The sequence below is a fragment of the Berghia stephanieae genome, chromosome 10 (assembly GCF_034508935.2).
Source record: "Berghia stephanieae isolate SIO BIC M18660-M18661 chromosome 10, UCSD_Bste_1.3, whole genome shotgun sequence".
Lineage (NCBI taxonomy): Eukaryota > Metazoa > Mollusca > Gastropoda > Nudibranchia > Aeolidiidae > Berghia > Berghia stephanieae.
This window is the reverse complement of record NC_088369.1, coordinates 23,344,443-23,359,442: the sequence shown is the minus strand read 5'-3', so window position 1 is coordinate 23,359,442 and position 15,000 is coordinate 23,344,443. Positions and strand designations below refer to the sequence as shown.

Below are 15,000 nucleotides of genomic sequence, written 5' to 3'. Positions count from 1 at the left end.
ATGTCGACAGATTACAACTATTTCCCCCAACTTGTCTGTAAAGTAATTATAGTATTGGTAATGATGATGGTGATGATGATGATGGCGATGATGATGATGATGACGATGATGATGATGATAATACTACTACTACTAATAATAATAATATTTTGGAGGTCTGTGATTCGATCCCTGGTCAACGAAGGCTGAGATTTTTGGGGCTTGTATTTTGTTTTTCTGCTTTGTCGGGCACTGTTTTATACGCGTTTGAATCTTCTCAGACTTTATCTTTTTATCCTGCACCAGTTCTTGCTCCTTAACATGTCACTAAAATGGGTAGCTATATCCATTCCATTGGTGTCGAAAGCAGGCGGTGAATGAGATCACCTGTAAGGGATATCGTGTCCTTTCAGATGGCAATGAAGTAGGGTTGCTTTCACTAAAATGGGTAGCTATAACCCTTTCCATTGGTGTCGAAAGCAGGGGGCTCTGATGGATGAATAAGGTCAGGGCCTGTCAGGGATCTCGTGTCATGTCATGTCAGATGGCAATGAATCAGGGTTGTGTTCAGAAGGCTCTGTGACAGTGACTGACATCTGATACATTAAGTATGAACCTGTTGTAACTCACACGCCAATCTCTCTCTTAACCCCCCCCCCCCCCCGCCCCCTTCTTTATCTCTTTCTTTCTTTCTTTCTCATTTTCTCTCTCTCTCTCTCTCTCTCTCTCTCTCTCTCTCTTCTCTCTCTCTCTCTGCCTTTATATCTCTCCCCGTCTCTCTAACGCTCTCTCCCTCTCTCTCTCTCTTTACACATACACACACACACTCTCTCTCTCCACACACACAAACACACACACACACACACGCAAATGTATATATATATATATATATATATATATATATATATATATATATATATATATATATATATATAGAGAGAGAGAGAGAGAGAGAGAGAGAGACGGGGAGATGCTACATAGAACTCATTTACAAATTATTTTCCTTTTGGCATTTTTAGTGGCTGTTGAATAAACCATGACTAAGGCGACAATATCCACCAAACCAATTTCCGCCATGCTGCTGCCAAACACCGACCTAACACTTCATTTGGATTTTGGACACAATCAATGTTATCATCATCATCAAATTATATCGAAAGAACAAAAATGTTGCTGCTTGAAGCTCGAATGAAATAATAAAGATAAGTATTGAATTGTAAGCTTCAGTTTATTAGACGGAAGTCTTCCTTTAATAAATTAAAGCGTAGAATTCAATACTCATCATCAAATATTGGCAAATCGAGCTGGTCCTGAACTTTGCAAAAATTCATAAACTAGAGACTGTGTGAGACGACGCTGCTAGAAACTGTAGACTGACTGTACTAAAAATAACTCTGTCGTCTATCGGGAATTTAGTCATGTATTTATGTCTTCATTGGGTTTCTTTTATAATGTTGACTGAAGAAGGGTTTTGCGCCCGAAACGTCCCGTGTTTGGTATTTTGTTATTTTTTTGAAGCTGTTATATTGATTTTTGTTTAAAACTTGAGGCTGATGATTTCTGGGAAACCTTGTTCATTGAAGAAACAATTTCAACACGCTTTCTTTTCCCCTTTATCGTCACTACCTCGATGTGTGGCTATGTGGTCTTGTGGTACGGAAGGATCGGAAGGTCCTGGGTTCGGCACATAGTTAAGTCCTTGGAAAAGGCTCTTTACTCACATTCTCTCACCGTACTCAGGTGTAAAATGAGTACCTGGCAGTGAACAGCGTTGTCTCTGTCGGAAAAAAAAAGTAATATCGCCTATATTATAACTATAACTATAACTATTAAGATTAATTTTGTGGCCAAAAATTTTATATATGCGTTTAAAAGGAGGCAGCGTTGCCCAGCGTTACGGTCTTTGCTTCGTACCCGAAAGGTACCGAGTTCGATCACCCGCCGCTGCACTGTGTGGCCTTGAACACGTCACCTCGCCCTAGCTCATTTTGCGGCGCTGCACTGCGGCTGACACCTGAGTAACTCCAGTCTTTCCCTGGAATAAACCCTGGAGACAAATTTCCCCTATGGGATGAATAAAGGGAAATCTATTCTATTCTATTCTATTTAAAAAATCCATCTTTTTTCCCCCCATTTTGTTGAATGTCAATATTTCATTTGAGTAAAACCTGCATAGTTAGTGTGTGCAACTGTTGTGTGTGTCTGTTTGGCTCGGTACGAGTGTGTTTATGGTTTGACAAGTATATTGTATAAAGCGCTTTGAGGCTTCGGCATTTAGCGCTATAAAAGAACACATTATTATTATTATTATTATTATTATTATTATTACTTCTTTTCTTCTTCTCTTTTCTTCTTCTTCTCTCTTTCTTTTCTCTTCTTATTATTTTATTTTCTTCTTCTTTATTATTATTATTATTATTATTATTATTATTATTATTATTATTATTATTATTATTATTATTATTTCAGAGCACGGAAGTGAAAAGAATTGGGTCCAGGCAGTCGCTGTATGAAGAAAGAGATGCTAGTGTCTCCCTGTCCGGTTCTGGGTGTCGTCGGGGTGAAATATTAAAACAGGGAGAAAATAGCCCCGTTCCAAGTGATCTCCCTTGGGGATTAGGGAATCGGTCAGCCAGTCCAAGTCCGGTCCATGAATAATGTATTGACAATGATGATTGCCTCCCGAATCAAGTGAGTGGGTTGGTTCGGCTGTTTCTTTGGTCTGTCTGTCTGTCTGTCTGTCTGTTTGTTTTTGTCTGTCTGACTGTGTGTCTATTAGTTTGTTTGTCTGTCTGTCTGTTTGTCGTTGTCTGTCTGACTGTCTGTCTATTAGTTTATTAGTTTGTCTGCCTGTCTGTCTGACTGTCTGTCAATTAGTTTGTTAGTTTGTCTGTCTGTCTGTTTGTATTTGTCTGTCTGACTGTCTGTCTATTAGTTTGTTAGTTTGCCTGTCTGTCTGTTTGTCGTTGTCTGTCTGACTGTCTGTCTATTAGTTTGTAAGTTTGACTGTCTGTCTGTTTGTCGTTGTCTGTCTGACTGTCTGCCTGTCTATCTTTGTCTCTGTCTTGTCTTCTTCTTTTTCTTCGTCCTGCCCCCCCCCCCCTTCCCCCCTCTTCCTTATCCTCCCCCTCCTTTTCCGCCCTCCTTTTTCTCCCCCTCCTCCTCCTCCTCATCCTACTCGTTCTCCTACTCACCCCTTTCCCCCTCTTTCTTTTCCTCTTCATCTCATCCCTATCGTCTTCCTCTTTCTCCCCCCCCCCTCCCCCCTCTGTTGCCGTTGTCGTCGTTTCCCTCCTCCTCCCTTATCCTCCCTCCTCGTCCTTCCACCTCTTACCCCCCCCCCCCTTATCCTCCCCTTCATCACCCCACTTCCCCTCTTTCTTTTCCTCTTCATCTCCTCCCCACCCCCTTCCTATTTCTCCTTCGTCCCTCTCTGTCGCCATCGTCGTCGTCGTCGTTATCCTCCTCCTCTTCCTTCTCCTCTTCCTCGTCTTCCTCCTCATCGTCCTCATCTTCCTCGTCCTCCTCTTCCTCGTCCTCGTCCTCGTCCTCTTCCTCGTCCTCGTCCTCCTCCTCTTCCTCCTTCTCCTCTTCCTCCTCTTCCCCGTCCTCTTCTTCGTCCCCCACTTTCTCCTCCTCCTCTTCCTTGTCCTCCACTTCCTCCTCCTCCTCTTCCTCCTCTTCCTCTTCCTCCTCCTCAACTCCCTCCTCACTTATTGCCCTTAATGCCGTCAATAAACATATTTTTTCTATTACATATAACATACCGACTGGGAGTGTTGTTGAAGGGTAGGGGTGAATGAGAGGGAGGTGGGTGGGGGTCATTTATTACCATTGATCTCTCATATTAGTTGTTATTATGACGAAGACGAATTCACCCAACCATGACCTGTAGTGTCGTCTCGCATGACCTGTTTCTTCCTTCACATTGACATTGAAACCGGCGCTGTTGTTGCTGATAATGACAAGCCGGGGGGGGGGGGGGGGGGGGGGGGGATTCTTACAGCACAGACTTTGATAGCGATGACCTTAATCAAGACCTGCCTAGTACTACGAAAAATTAGTAGCAATACGAATTTCTTGTCTCCAGCATTTGCCTCTTTGGCTCAATAAATCTTGTTGAAAAGGAAAGTTTGATGCTTAGAAACTACTTAGGACTTTGGAGCATGTTTGGATCTTACTGAAGGCAACAGTATTTATTTCTAAAGCCTGGGTGGGGTTCCTGACCTCCCATAGTGGGCAGGCTGGATGGGGTTCCTGACCTCCCATAATGGGCAGGCTGGGTGGGGTTCCTGAACTCCCATAGTGGACAGGGAGGTACTTACTGTGTCTTCTATCCCCCTATCTGGGTGGGGTTACTGACCTCCCATAGTAGGCAGGGCGTTCTTACTGTGTCTTCTATCCCCCTATATCTGTTTTCCAACATGCTTTTTGTCTTTGTCTTGGAATGAGATTACTTGGTTTTGTTCTGGCCCTAGCTGAAAGGGAAACAGTCAAATGTATAGTTAGTTTTGAGAGATGGTATTTTTTCCCTTGTAAATCATCTCTCTGTTATGCACTGTATTATGTTTTCTTTATAATATATATGAGTTGTAAAACATTTGAGTGTATTCCTATTAGCGGGAACCTGTGCTTGTGTCTGGATGAGACTTTTAGTGATCTCAAACTAAGTACTTTGATAGTGCGCTCTTGGAATCTACAACTGATTCCTATTTGAACCAATCCCCCTTTGTCTTACCTTTTTTTTGGGTACTTTAATTGTAATTCTATAACTTTTTACTAACCCATTTCCTTCCTTTTTACTGGCGCTGATATAACCTTAATGTGTTGCAAGCGTCGTCAAACTCTTAAAAACAAAAACATATTTCTAAAGCAGTTTAAAGTGACTTTATCTCTTTTTTTTTTCATTTGAAACGACGATTTGTTGAAATGCCAGTCGAGGCAGCTCTGTCGTAACCTGACCTTATCGCGAACTGTTACGTCATCTTCAACTGGACGATCAGAATGGATCCCGTCCTGACAACGGAGCCAGCCAACTCCAGTCCTGGACTGTCTCCAATATTATCTATCCTACCCAGCTGTCACCCGACGCGATCAGCCCACCGACTTCTTTATAGATAGAACGAAATTGACGCCACTCAGCTCTTTGTTGTTGTTTTTTATCCAGGCATTTTAGGAGTGCTTCTCACGAAATAGTATCAACCACTAAAAAAAGACAACTAAAAAATAAACCAACAAGAAACTAACAAACAAACAAACAACAACAAAAAACAAACAAAAAACAAACAAACAAAAATCAAAATAAAGCAAAGCAAAACAAAACAAAACACTTTTATATAGCGCAATATCCACTAAACGTGCTCAAAGCGCTTTACAAAGGGTCCCTGGCAAACAGTAACATGTAACATGTAGAACGAGACATGACACCACGTTAGACGATATTACAATTTTTTTTCCGACTAAGACAACGTTGTTAACGGCCAGGGACTAATTTTACACCTGAGTACAGTAAGAAATGTGAGTAAAGAGTCTTTTCCAAAGACTCAACTATGCGCCGAGCGAGGCAGTCTCCGTTGTGGGTTAGCCCTTATTGTTTTTTGCTATCCACGTTTATGAGTAAGGACTAACCCACACCGGAGACTGACTCCGACGACCCGGCACTGCCGTCCTCTACTGTCTTCCGGATAAAGACGTCGGGCACTGGCAAAATACTAGGAATAAAGAGAAAAGCCGGTAGACCTACCCATAACAAGCACCCGACGTTCTCTGACTTTTATTATTTTTTTTCGAGCTTGGTATGGGGTAGGTCATTATTTGGTTTTTGCACCGCCTAGTGAGTTGTCGTTAGTAGAGCTCATGGAAACAAGTTATTTCATTGGTTGTACTATTGAATACAACTCACGATTTGTTTTCTTTTGTGGCAAAAGACTGGCATTTTGACGTCATTTTTTGGTCAGTGTCAGGCCATAACTTTACGAAGGCCACGGTTAGGGACGGCAGTGCCGAATCGTCGGAGTCAGTCTCCGGTGGGGGTTTGCCCTAACAGGCTTCATGTGCCGTTCTTTAATTTACGTGTTACTGTTGGTCAGGGACCCTTTTGTAAAGCGCTTTGAGCACGTTTAGTGGATATTGCTCTATATAAAAGCTCAATTTTTTGTTTGTTTAGGCGGCTTTCTAACCTTAAAATGACGCCACAATACAAGTCCTTGAGTGGGGTCAAAGGTTAGTCAACGACGGCTCAGGTTCGTCATCCCATGTCCCGCTGATTGCATCGTTTGTATTTGATGATTTCCAGCTGAGTAACGCCCAATAGCAGGCCAGAGTCAATATTAACACAATACACAATAACATTGCTTGCTCTGTCTATTTTCGTTTCCAACCAAGTTATTTTTATAAGTTTGGCAGTTAGAGAGAGAGAGAGAGAGAGAGAGAGAGAGAGAGAGAGAGAGAGAGAGAGAGAGAGAGAGAGAGAGAGAGAGGAGAAGAAGAGAGAGAGAGTGTGTGTGTGTGTGTAAGAGAGTGTGTGTGTGTGAGAGAGAGAGAGAGAGAGGAGAGAGAGAGAGAGAGAGAGAGAGAGTGAGAGACGATAGTTGTCACTGGATAAATAAGTGTTTATGATAACCAAAAAAAAAAAAGAGGAAAGAATAACAGATTGACACATGTGTGTATTTGTGTCTCTGTGTGTGTGTGTGTGTGTGTGTGTGTTTGTGTGTGTATTTGTGTTTATGTGTGTTATGCTTGGCTGATAATAATAATAATAATAATAATAATAATAATAATAATAATAGTATTAATAATTATGGTTGTGGTTTACATATTTGGCAAGGTGCCCAGATTCTTATCAGCGACTACTATCGTAACTGTGTCATTACAATAAGGGTAGCTGTTATTATTATATAATTGTTATAATTGCTATTGTTATTGGGTTTTTTAAAAGAACCACTCTGCCCCCCCCCCCCCCCCCCCCCCACACACACACACTCTCTCTCTCCTCTGTCCACCCCTCCTATCTATCTTTTCGCTCTTGTCTTAATTATATTTTTAAAAATTCTATATTTATTCATTCGATAATTCTTCGCTCTGTCTATCTATCTATCTATCTATCTATCTATCTATCTATCTATCTATCTATCTATCCATCCATCTGTCCATCTATCCATCCATCCATCCACCCACCCATTCCATCCATCCATCCATCCCCCCACTCGGTTTAGTGTGAATCGGACAATAGCAACTGCTTGCTACCCTTAGGATAGCACACTAGTCTATCGCAAAGTGCTTTTCGCCAGATCTAACAGACCCAGCTACCCAATCATTGCTGGGTTGACAGGGAGATCAGAAAAAAATCTATAGACTGCACCCCGGATCGATCTTGGTCCAATTTGCGTGTGAGGCGAGTGCCCGCCAACTGACCTCCACAATTCAGATTAAAGAAAAGTTATTTATTTTTATTGGCTCTCTCTCTCTCTTTAAAAAAAAAAATCCCGAAGCAAGTCTTTGTGCGGCTATGTGTTCTAGTCGATGACACTCGCTTATGAACACACACACACACACACACACACACGTTACTTGTTGCTGTTGGTCAGGGACCCTTTGTAAATGGCTTTGAGCACCTTGGTGGATCGTTTAAAAAACAGACATTTTTCCTGTGACAGCAAACATTGGTGCGTTGTGAACTGTAATATATACGGAAAGCCCGTTAGTTCCGCATGACTGACGCTGTCTCCTTCAATTAAAGGTCTCAATTAGAACGTGACTGACCATGAACATGTTTGGGAATCTTTTGGTGTTCGTTTTTTTTTGTTTTTTAAAAAAATCGTCTTGGTCTCGTGAATTTTTCTTCCTCCTCTACCTCCTCCCCTTCTTTTTCTTATTGTTCTTGTTCTTTTTCTTCTTCTTGTTCTTCTTCTTGTTCTTCTTCTTCTTCTTCTTCTTCTTCTTCTTCTTCTTCTTCTTCTTCTTCTTCTTCTTCTTCTTCTTCTTCTTCTTCTTCTTCTTCTTCTTCTTCTTCTTCTTTATGTAATCTGGTGTGTTCTGCGCCGACAGGCTGCATTTACTCCTGCTCTGTAAAATTGTTCTTTTTGTGTTGTTTATAATGTGACTTAAGTTCTATAAATTAGTGTACAGTTATGTGATATGTTGCTGCATTGATTGAAAATATTTTTACGAAATTTTGGACTTGATTTTGGAAGTTATAATAATATAAATTCTTTTTCATTGTGGATAACATCGTGTTAGCTATTTAAACGTATCTAGATTTATTGTAATAACCAAACTTGCACACCCCCCTCCCCCAACCACCTCATCATACGAGTATCCATAACAATGACGCCGCGTGATATCATTCACACTGACAGCAACTCACCAACCCTCGCCTAGAAAAACCACATCCGCTACACGGATCGCTATTTCTCCAACACCCTATGAATACAAACTGTTTTATAAAATACACCAAAGCTCAGTTACTGTGCATTGATACAATATCGCACCATAAGACCATTATTTCTAATGCACTAATCACACACATTTCAAAGCTAGGTATCAGAAACCCAAAATGTGCTTGTGATAATTTTGTGAAGAAATACAAGAGGGGAACCAGGGAGGTAAGAAGAAGAAGAAATCCCATTCACCAAGTCAACCACTCCCGTCGTCACTACCATCACTAACGCTATCCACACCATGTATCGACACACACACCACCACCACCACCACTACCATCCACACCATCACCGCCAACAGTACCAACAGGACCAACTCAACAAGCCGCCCTCTTACCACTATTCCCTCACCTATGTCGCTACCATCATCATCATCACCATCACCACCACTAACCGAAATCACTAAAAAAGAACTCAGCCCGTCTTATAACATTCCTGTTTACTCAAACGCACGTAGACATACAGCGAAATTTAAAAAAGCGTCAAAAAGACCGCGCAATCTTTTAACCATCATCAACAACAGGCCACCCCTCTGTCTCGTCCACATAAACGCAAGATCCATAAAAAACAAATGTCACGAGATCCATGACCTAATTATAGATCGTCATATTGATATATTGTGCATTACGGAAACCTGGCTTCAGGATAAACAGGATGACCACTACATTACCACCGCCTGTCCCAATACGCATACCTGGAAATCGCTACCACGACCTGGGAGAAAAGGGGTGGTATTGCCTTTATTTATAGTCTTGCTATCACCAACACCACTTTCACTCCTCTTACAAGAGAAAACTACGAATCTGCATGCCTTTCCTTCCAATCCAACTCTGCCACTTTCTCCATCATTACTATCTATCGACCGCCGAATACATCCAATACTAAGTTTGTAGCTGAATTTCAAAATGATATCTTAGACTTCAACCTTAAAAGTTCACCATATATTTTTATTGGAGATTTCAAAATACATTTTAATTCCACTTCTCCGACAGTCTCCAAAATCAAGAAAATCCTACACGACAACGATTTACACCAGCACATCACCGAGACAACACACCAGGTCGGCAACATCATTGATTGGGTCATCTCCCCTGTGTCAAGTAATAGAATAAGAAAGACCGAAGTTGTTGACCTAGCGATATCCGATCACAAAGTTTTATTTGTGGATATCGCATTAAAGAAAGTTGATCTCCCGAAACGAAACATAACAACAAGGAATTATAGACAAATTGATATCAGTGGTTTACAAGATAGCATTCGTGACGTCATAAATGAGGTTAAAAATATAAACGACTTCAACAAAGTATTGCGATCTATTATTGACCGTGAGGCACCGCCACAACGTCGGGTCGTATCGAATCGACCACACTCGCGATGGTTCAATTCCGAGATAAAGGAATTAAAGAGAAAAAAGAGACAGGCTGAAAGGAAATGGCGAAAGAGTGGTCTAACGGTATTTAAGGATATCTACAAAGCAGCTAAGTCGGCTCTTTATAACGCCATCACATGCGCAAAAAAGGCCCACTACAACGAAAAATTTCAAAGCATTACATCTTGCAAAGAACTGTTTTCCACCGCAAACGACCTTCTTGGCAGTAAGAAATCCACACCCCTTCCAGCGTCTAGAAATAACACCGAACTAGCTCAAAATTTTGCCAACTATTTCCACGGCAAGATAAAATCCATTAGGGAAAACTTAGACAATACATCATCATCATCGTCACCGAGCTTTGGACCATTCCATGGAACGCCACTACATGTTTTCGATCCAGCCACTGAGGATGAAGTGAAGTCAGCCATTTTAGATAGCCCATCAAAATATTGTGACTTAGTAGACCCCATCCCAACTAGTATTCTTAAGGCTTGTATTGAAGAACTGTTACCAACAATAACTGAACTTATAAATAATTCGTTGGTCTCAGGTAGTGTCCCCGACTCGTTTAAACGTGCCATTGTTAAACCACTATTAAAGAAGTCCGATCTAAATGTAAACGAACTGAAAAATTACAGACCTGTCTCCAACCTTCCATATCTATCCAAAGTGCTTGAACGCATTGTGTTAAAAAGACTTTTGTATCATATCCATCTAAATAATTTAAGTGAAAATTTCCAATCTGCCTATAAATCACATCATAGCACTGAAACTGCCCTTTTAAAAGTATGCACTGATATTCTTAAAAGTATTGACAAAAATCATGTCTGTTTATTGACTATGTTGGACCTTTCGGCTGCATTTGACACCATTGATCACGAGATACTTATTAAACGATTAGAAATTACTTTTGGAATAAGAGACACTGCGCTTAGTTGGTTTAAATCATACCTAACATCAAGATCTCAGTCGTTCTGATCGATGGCGCAGTATCAGAAACATTTCCTCTAAATTACGGCGTTCCACAGGGTCTGTCCTTGGTCCTGTTATTTTTACTCTTTATACTCAACCTCTTTCGGATATTTTTGTTAAAAATAAATTAATGTATCATTTCTATGCTGATGACACTCAGATCTATGTAAGCGATATCCCTAGTAATATCCCATCATTGATTACCCGTGTTGAAGACTGTATTAGAGATGTTAAATGCTGGATGGAAATTAACAAGTTAAAGCTGAATAATGAAAAGACAGAGGTGATGGTGTGTGGTAGAAAAAGTGTTTTGAAAGATGATTTTCTGAAGTTTACTCTAAATATAAATGGGTGCACAATTAACCTCTCAACGTGTGTGAAAAACCTCGGGGTAATGCTAGATCAACATATGACTATGCAGGCACAGTTTGATTCTCTATGAGAAGTTTGACAATAGATTAAAAGAATTAGCATCAGTTAGACCTTTCCTAACACAGTATGTGTAACATGCAAATCAATAACATCTTCATTACTATTAAAAAATTACTGAATTCGTTTAATCGAATTAAGCAACGAAATATCACGTCCTTCAAAGTATCCAAATGCGGCTGCTAAATTATTTTAAAATAAAGATAAATCCATCGTTCACATTTGTAGGCGCTGCATTGTTACAGTTAAAGTGAGAATCGAATTAACTAGCAGTATTGTCTATAAGTCCTAAGACAAGCACATTGATATTATAATTTTTTAGAAACGTATAAGCCACGAGGAGTCTAACAGTTCTGCACTAATTCTAAAATTTAATTGTACAAATAATATAAATATAATTTTACGGCGCAGATCGTATCAGTCACTGTACCTTCATCTGAATCTCTTCCTAAATAGAATAGAGAAGCGCAGTCCTTATCAATATTAACATCAAAGTTTAAACACCTTCTTTGTTAAAACACTTGATTATGCTCTTGAATTGATGAACCCAATATGATGTTATTTAGTTTATGTTCATTAATAATAATTATTGTATTTCGTATTGACATAGCATGTGATAATAACATATGTAATAATGACTTTATGTTATTATACATGTTGTATAATATAATATTATTTGATGTATTTTTTCATGTTCTTTTTATATTCACTGTATTTTGTTTCGCGCATTGACATCCCAGTGATGAAAATCGCGTATAATGTCTGTTATATTATTCTTCTTCTTCTTCTTCTTCTTCTTCTTCTTCTTCTTCTTCTTCTTATTCTTGTTGTTGTTGTTGTTGTTGTTGTTGTTGTTGTTGTTGTTGTTTTTCTTCTTCTTCTTCTTCTTCTTCTTCTTCTTCTTCTTCTTCTTCTTCTTCTTCTTCTTCTTCTTCTTCTTCTTCTTCTTCTCTTCTTCTTCTTCTTCTTTCTTCTTCTTCTTCTTCTTCTCCTCCTTCTCCTCCTTCTCCTCCTCCTCCTCATCCTCCTCCTCCTCCTCCTATTCCTCCTCCTCCTCCTCCTCCTCCACCTTCATTTTCTGTTTTTGAAAACTCCCCGTTGATATCTCGACCAAAGAAGGACAGGGGGGACGGATTCATTGTGGATCCGGAACAGCTTCGGGAACAGTTGCTGGCCGTCCTAATTATGGTTATGTGGTCAGGTTTTTTTATTTTTTTGTTTGTTTGTTTTTGTTTTGGTTTTTATCCGTTTGAGTGTGTGTGTATCAATTCGAATTTGAACTTTTATATAGAGCAATATCCATTTAATATGCTCAAAACGTTTTACAAATGGTCCATAGTCAAGAGCAACACGAAACATGAACGATACATGACGCATATTAGGCGATAATACCTTTTTTTCTCAGAAAGAGACAATGCTGTTAACGGCCAGGTGCTCAATTTACACGAGTATAGTGAGAGAATGTGAGTAAAGAGCCTTTTCCAAGGACTCAACTCTGCGTCGAGCGAGGCTCGAGCCCAGGACCTTCCGATCCGAAAGCGAGAAACGCCGTTGACGTGACTCAGCTCTTCGTTATTGTTTTTAGACCGCTTTTTAGTGAATAGTTCTCATTAAATTATATCAAGACGACTATAGATAGAATGCGCTTGGCCAAGGAGTTCACAACATTGCCATCCGGAAGTATAACGGACCAACACACAAACTCTGTGTAACCATGAACTTTTATAGTCTGGTTAATTCAGTTTTGTGAGAACAACTCACAAACGCGGATGGCAAAAACAATAACAAAGGCCTGAGTGACGTCATCTGCATACTATCTATAGATAGAATGCGCTTGGCCAAGGAGTTCACAACATTGCCATCCGGAAGTATAACGGACCAACACACAAACTCTGTGTAACCATGAACTTTTATAGTCTGGTTAATACAGTTTAGTGAGAACAACTCACAAACGCGGATGGCAAAAACAATAACAAAGGCCTGAGTGACGTCATCTTCGTATAGATAACGTTAAAGGTAACGTGTGTTGGTTTGTTTAATCTGGCCGGCGGATGTTGTTCGTACTCTATCTAAACGTGTAGTATTTATAAATTTTGTTGTTGTGAATTATTTATTTTTATGTAATTATTTCAGCCTTGAAGTTTGTTGGTTTAATCAGATATGACGTCTTTTTGTGAGTTTTTCACAACGAATGAGAAAACCATTAAACCCTCTGAAATGATTATTGTAATAGTTAGCATCTCTCTCTCTCTCACTCTCTCACACACACACTCTTTTCTCTCTCTCTCTCACACACACACACACTTTTCTCTCTCTCTCTCTCCACACACACACACTCTTTTCTCTCTCTCTCTCTCCACACACACACACTCTTTTCTCTCTCTCTCTCTCACACCACACACACTCTTTTCTCTCTCTCTCTCTCACACACACACACTCTTTTCTCTCTCTCTCTCACACACACACACACTCTTTTCTCTCTCTCTCTCACACACACACACTCTTTTCTCTCTCTCTCTCACACACACACACACTCTTTTCTCTCTCTCTCTCTCACACACACACACTCTTTTCTCTCTCTCTCTCTCACACACACACACTCTTTCTTTTCTCCCACACCTCTCTCTCTCTCTCTCCACACACACACACTTTTCTCTCTCTCTCTCACACACACACACTTTTCTCTCTCTCTCTCACACACACACACTTTTCTCTCTCTCTCCACAACCACCTCTTTCTCTCTCTCCACACACACACACTCTTTCTCTCTCTCTCTCTCACACACACACACTTTTCTCTCTCTCTCTCACACACACACACTTTTCTCTCTCTCTCTCACACACACACACACTTTTCTCTCTCTCTCTCACACACACACACTTTTCTCTCTCTCTCACACACACACACTTTTCTCTCTCTCTCTCACACACACACTTTTCTCTCTCTCTCTCACACACACACACTTTTCTCTCTCTCTCCACACACACACACTCTTTTCTCTTCTCTCTCACAAACTTTCTCTCTCTCTCACACACACAACACCTCTTTCTTCTCTCTCTCTCTCCACACACACACTCTTTTCTTTTCTCTCTCACACACACACACACACTCTTTTCTCTCTCTCTCTCTCTCACACACACTCTTCTCTCTCTCTCTCTCTCTCTCTCTCTCTCGCTCTCCACCCCTCCCCCATCTCACCGTTATGAAGGGTTTACGACTCCCCACCACCCCACGCCAAACCCCCCCCCCCCCCCACGAAATACCACCCTATTAGCGCCATTAGTTCAGTGGATTATTTCTGTCTTAAAAATAGTTGTTGACTAATGGTGCTCTGTCGTACTCTGGAAATACTCATATTTAAAAATTTGGCCAGAAAACTCGTCCTTCACATATCGATCGATTTAAATGACAAAAACTCTCAAACCTGAGATTAAAGAAGACTTCGGCGAAGTCCCAGGTTTGAGAGTTGTTGCCAAGATAAGGGTCATTTGAATCGATCGATATTTGAAGGACGAGTTTTCTGGCCAAATTTTTAAATACGGGTTTTTCCAGAGTACGACAGTGCTGTTGTACTCTGAATAAAAAACACATTTTTAGAATGTTGACCTGAAAAACAAACTCGTCTTTAAAAGTTTGTCATAACCAAAAAAAAAAATAAAATAAAAATGAATATAACAGCTTCCAAAAAAAAAAAAAAAAAAAAAAAAAAAAGAAAACACCCAAACACGGAACGTTTCGGGCTCAAACCCCTTCTTCAGCCAACAACAACAACAACAACAACAACAACAACAACAACAACAACAAAGAACA

General features: G+C 40.3%; 1 long non-coding RNA gene across 1 annotated transcript in view; it reads left to right on the top strand.

The window, feature by feature from the left end:
* Positions 1-15,000, top strand: part of LOC144980836 (uncharacterized) — a 94,319-nt gene that overhangs the window by 33,007 nt on the left and 46,312 nt on the right. The window contains exon 2 of the long non-coding RNA XR_013646973.1: positions 2,449-2,670. This is a non-coding gene — a long non-coding RNA (uncharacterized LOC144980836). The remainder of the gene's footprint in view (positions 1-2,448; positions 2,671-15,000) is intronic.